Source organism: Larus michahellis, chromosome 6, assembly GCF_964199755.1.
Source record: "Larus michahellis chromosome 6, bLarMic1.1, whole genome shotgun sequence".
Classification (NCBI taxonomy): Eukaryota; Metazoa; Chordata; class Aves; order Charadriiformes; family Laridae; genus Larus; species Larus michahellis.
In genome coordinates this window covers 51,956,838-51,961,912 of record NC_133901.1, presented here as the reverse complement: position 1 = coordinate 51,961,912, position 5,075 = coordinate 51,956,838, and the positions used below count along the sequence as shown (strand labels likewise).

General features: G+C 53.0%; 1 long non-coding RNA gene across 1 annotated transcript; it reads left to right on the top strand.

The window, feature by feature from the left end:
- Nucleotides 1-2,762: 2,762 nt before the first annotated feature.
- LOC141744864 (uncharacterized) lies at nt 2,763-4,727 on the top strand. The gene is made up of 3 exons (XR_012587606.1): nt 2,763-2,956; nt 4,227-4,448; nt 4,590-4,727. It is a non-coding gene; the product is annotated as an uncharacterized LOC141744864 (long non-coding RNA).
- Nucleotides 4,728-5,075: the final 348 nt, after the last annotated feature.

Genomic DNA, 5,075 nt, shown 5'->3' with positions numbered 1-5,075 from the left:
CTAAGGCGTGTTAAGGCAATGCAATTGCTTGATTGGCCTCATGTCCTGAGCCCTCTTAGTGTGAAGACTCAGAGGGCACCGAGCACCGGGGAACCACTGAGCTGGACCAGGCTGGCCCGTGGGGATCGGGCAGGGTGGGGAGAGAGATTTGGGGTATTTTTTCTCCTTTAGCTCTCAAGGGTGCAAATATGCCTGGTCCCTAGGAGCGGGCGCACAGTTTGAGAGCAGAACAAGGCTGCCAAAGTGCAACCAAAGCACACATAACTTCATCAACCTTTGGAAGCCTGCCTCTTGCTGCGCTCCCAAAGAGCCTCAAGGTCCCAGATGACACATGGATCCCATTGCAGCCCATCCCAGGCAAGTGAGAGATCATCTCCACCCAAAAAAACTCTGACCTAGATGGGCCAAGCAGGCAAAAGGAAGCCCTTGGAGATCTAAGCGATGAGCCACAAATCACCCACCAGGGCTGTGGCAGGGGTGGGCAGTGCGCTCTGACCTCTCTCTAGTCCAGTGCAACAGTCTGGTGTCACCCCGCAGCCGCACTGCAAAACTGGGGATGCTGGTCTTGCACAGCCAGCCTCCCGGAGTCACAACATCAGCTGTTTTAAAATGGTCTCCTTGTATCTCTTTTATTTTCTGTTTCTTGCTCTTAAGGGGTTTTTATTTATCTTTATCTTTACAGAGCTCCATGAGCGCAAGGCAATGCTTCCTCCGCCTGCAGCCCCACGCTTCGATCACGGTGGCTCCCCGCCACGTGCATTTGGCTGTGTGTCCTATCTCTGCGACACGCAGCACACGGTGCAACAGCCTGGGTCCCTTGGGGCTTGAGGCCCAAAAGTCAGGATCGCAGAGCTGCGGCTGGCAGTGGAGAGGGACTCAAAAAGCCACAGAGATGCAGCGAAATATGGCTGAGACCAGCGTCCGTTCTGCCCCGACTTCTGGTGAAGCACGCAACTGGCAAGAGGGCTGTGCACATCGTTAGTGCTTGTCAGCGAGGAGCTGGTAGCTTCCCGCAGGTTCCTACATGAGACTTCCCGACCCAGAGAGCATATTATCCCTGGTTATTAGGTGAAGAAACTGAGGCACAGGAGAGTGACTGATGGGCATCGCTCGATGTCAGGGGGAAATCTTGATGTAAAATCTTTCTGCCCCAGTTTCCACATGCTCATTGCCAGACCAGGCTTCAGCAGCACCATCCTGAGCTGGAAAAGCAGGGGCTACTTGGGGGAAAAGAGCATTTGAGGTCTGAAAGTGTAAGAATTAATAGAGGCAATAGATGGAGAAAAAAAAAGGACAAACCCTTGGACACATAAAGTGCTGAGAAAGGGGAAGTTTGCCTGAGGGTCCTGTTATGAGTGTGTGTTGGTTGCTTTTCATCAGCATCCCTAAACCCAGAGACATACGTGAGATCCCGAGACATGCAGCAGGTGGGTGCAGGGGAAAGGAGCCGTTTTGGCTGAAGCAATGGGAAGCCTTTTCCACATCGTACACCACTCCCTTTCACCTGCCCCCACACAGCCCCTGGGAGCCCCCCCTACACCCTTGCTGAGGTGCAAAATAAAATCCCAAATTGTGCTGGTTTTACACGTGTTTCTTTAAGATCAGCCAGAGCATGGCAGGAAGGGTCTGTGGTTGCCCAGTGGCTGGATTTCCCTCTCCTTTATTTTGCTTGGCAGAAAACACAGGGGCTTGACTTCTTTCTGCTCAGTTTTGGAATAGAATTTTTTTTGTCTTCAGTTGCCAAATTTTCCTCAGATTGGGAAGTCGGAGTCCTGCTTTGATGAGCAGTAAAACAGAAAGACGTGTTTCACCCCTATTTTTCCCCGGCTTTGATGAGGGGCTCCCATCTGCAGGGCCACACGTCTGTCCTGCTGCTCCCTCCCAGCCACTGCGAGATCAAGCAAAAGCCCTTTCTCACCACGTCCCTTTGTTCCCAGGGAAGCCACAGCAGCCCTGTTTTGGGAGCAGGTGGGAGGAGGGAAAGCCCTTTTTATTTATTTTTTTTTTGCCCTCCCCTTTTATTCTTTCGCAAGCTTTAATTATCGAAGGACTGAATTTGAGCTGTTCCTGCCTTCTTCCTTCCTTCCCGGACAGCATTTCTAACAAAGGCCTGTGGTTTGGGTTTGGGTTGGTGCTTTTTTTTTTTTTTCTTTTTCTTTTCCCCTCCAGAGATCTAAGGCCTGTAATGAGATACCAACACCCTCTCCTTCCTACAGCCCCCAACCCAAACCCTCCCTCTGCCAGGGCACCCCCATCCCCTCCCCGTGCTCCCAGGGGAGGGAGGGCACCCGATACCGGGCAGGGGACGGCTGCTGGCCCTCCTGGTCCGTCCTGGGAGGTGAACGTGATAGAGTTACAAGGGAGAGCAGCTTGCAAACTGCCTCCGCTTTGATGAAGCAACATTTAATTATCTCCCTCTCCCCCAAGTCCTCCCCCAGTGAAAAAGATCTCCTATTGTCTAGGCTAATTTGTCCCTTTTGCTTAATTCCCTAACCTGTGTGCGAAACCCTGGGCTCACGTTACTCCATCACCCATCTCTCCCGCTCCTCTCCCAGTGCCGTGAAATGCAAGGGCAGGAGTCTCTGGGTGTCCTCCTTGCCCCCTGTGCCCCGGGGACAAATCCTGGGATGCAAAGCCGGAGGGAACTGAAGCATGCAGCACCCACAGCCCTCACTGATCAGCCATCATCAAAGAGGCAAGGTGACTAAAAACCACCAGAGATTTGGCTCCCATGGCCCAGGTGAGCTGCGTCTGGGCTCCTCACCACCCCAGGTGTGGATACGCTACTTGTGTCAGCTGGGGAGGAGAACAGAGGAGAGCAGGACTCAGCCCTGGGACACCTCTCTGCTCTCCTCTGAAAGCCGCCTGCCCACAGCTCTCTACCTGGACGGACTTTGTGGTCGCTGAAATCCCGTTTCAGTTTTGGACTGGGAAGAGGGGGAAGGAGCAGAAACCTGTGAGCTGTTTTATTTGTATATTTTCCTTGTAACAGAGGAGCGGTGCCTGGTGCCAGCTGGCTGCGCATCCCAGGGCAAGCGCTGTGCCTGGGTGTGGGCTGATGCCCGAGCTGCCTGGTCTCCCACCCTCCCGCTGGGTGCAGGGGCTCGGCACAGGCATGGCAGGATGCTGGTGATGGGGAGGGAGTGAGGGAGGGGAGCACCCCTGCTCTGGCTCTGCAGCCGGCAGACAAACATGTAGGGGACTAGCCACGTTTGCTCCCCAGCAGTGGGGACTTGCCAAGGGCTCTCCTGCCCACTGCAGCTCCCCTGCCATGAGCCCCGGGGTTTGGGGTGGCCCAGCGTGGACCACACTCCAGTGTGCCATGGGGACACAGCTAGGGAGGTGAGATGGGATTCTGGTGATCTGCAGGGGCTCTGGGCATGGAGGGGGGAGGGTGGGACTGGGGGACTTCAGGGACTGACGCACTGGGGGATGAAACCTCATGGGCAATCCAAGCCTTTCCCCCTCACCTTCCTCCAGGAGGAGGAAGGCACCGTAAAAAGGCATTGAGCGAGGGGCTGTTGCACCACAAGGAAGGGCTGGGGAAAGGGAGCCGAAGGGGGGAGGAGAGCAGAGCAGTTGCCAGGTTGACTTGAGCCAGAGCCTTTCATGGGGGGGCAAGGGGCAGGGAACATGGAGGATCAACATTGTCTTCTCCAAAGAGGAAAAGAAAAGAGAGAGAGAATGCAGAAGGAAGACAAAAGGAAACAGGACTTGTTGGGGGGAAGAGGGGGACGCTCAGGGATTGAAGCAGGCTGGGGTCCAACTTAATAAGAAGCGAACCAAAACAAAACCCAAACAAAAAGTGACTGGAGTTGGCGGTGGGCACCCCCTCCCCCAGGCAGCCATCCCCAGAAGGCAGTGAAGCTGCCTTTTCAAACAGCCGCCTCACAATAAATTCATGGCAGCCAGGGCCGGGAAACAGGCTGCTGCAATTTAAAGGAAGCGTGGATTTGCATATTGAATTAAAATTAAGAGCTAATTATGCAAATAAATTATGACATTTGGCAGGAGAATTTGCTTCAAGATCATTTATTACGTTCTTTTTATAACAGTGCGAGCGTTTAACGGTCAAAGACAATATTTTAAAGGAAAATTAACGCAAGATTATTAACCTAAAAACAATTCCACATTAATGAGATGTATTTCTCTTCAACTTCTCACACCTGGCTGCCTATTGATGCCCAGCCAGGACTGTCTCTCAATAATTGGCATTTTTTTTGCAGGCAAATATTGAATGAGGTGGTGAACGTTGCTTTGGACAAACTCACTCAGGAAAATTCCTTCAGGGTTTTAGCTTGCTGGTCTGTAAAGGAAAGTTGTGAAGGTCAAACACGTTTCATGTTGTTCTTCTGTGCGCTTGGACTGGCCAGGTCTGGATGCGCTTGGGAGAAGACACTGCACCGGCTACCCCATCCGCATGAGAATAAAAGCTCCCCTGCCAAAAGGTGCGTGATTGCACTTTGGAAGAGATATAAAATGAAGGTCTTAGCGTTTGTGGTCATTAAAGATCCCATGGAATTTTAATTTTTTTTTTTTTTCCCCACAAGACCAGGGCTGTTAACCCTGGTGCCTTGTCTCCCTTCCAGCTGAGGTGACCACTGCCTGCCCTGTGCTGGGACTCGCAGGTGGGGCAAGCGCTGCCCTTCACGGCCCAGGGCAGCAGTGCACTGGCCGTGCAGTCCCACCAGTGGCCAGGATCCTCCCACCAGAAGGATGGCTTCAAGAAGACCTTGCACCGGGGTTTGGATCAGGAAGGCTCGCTGGGACACGGAGGGATGCAGATGGCTCCAGGACCCAAAAGCTGTCCATTCCCAGCCATCGCCTGTGAAGAGCTTCTGGCCCAGGTTCATCCCACACAACCGAGGTGTTCACCTACGGTTAGGTGAGCACTTGTGTTTCTAGAGGATTGGCTCTTGTTCAAATAGGAATGAAGCCCAACCATTTGGGTTTTGATATGAAAGTATCTAAAAAAAGCATTTTCTCACAGAAGACAGAAGGCGCTTGCTCCAGCACTCTTGTTTTGCCTCTCCGTGCTGCAGCCAGGTGGGATGCCAGGGAACTGGGAGGCTACA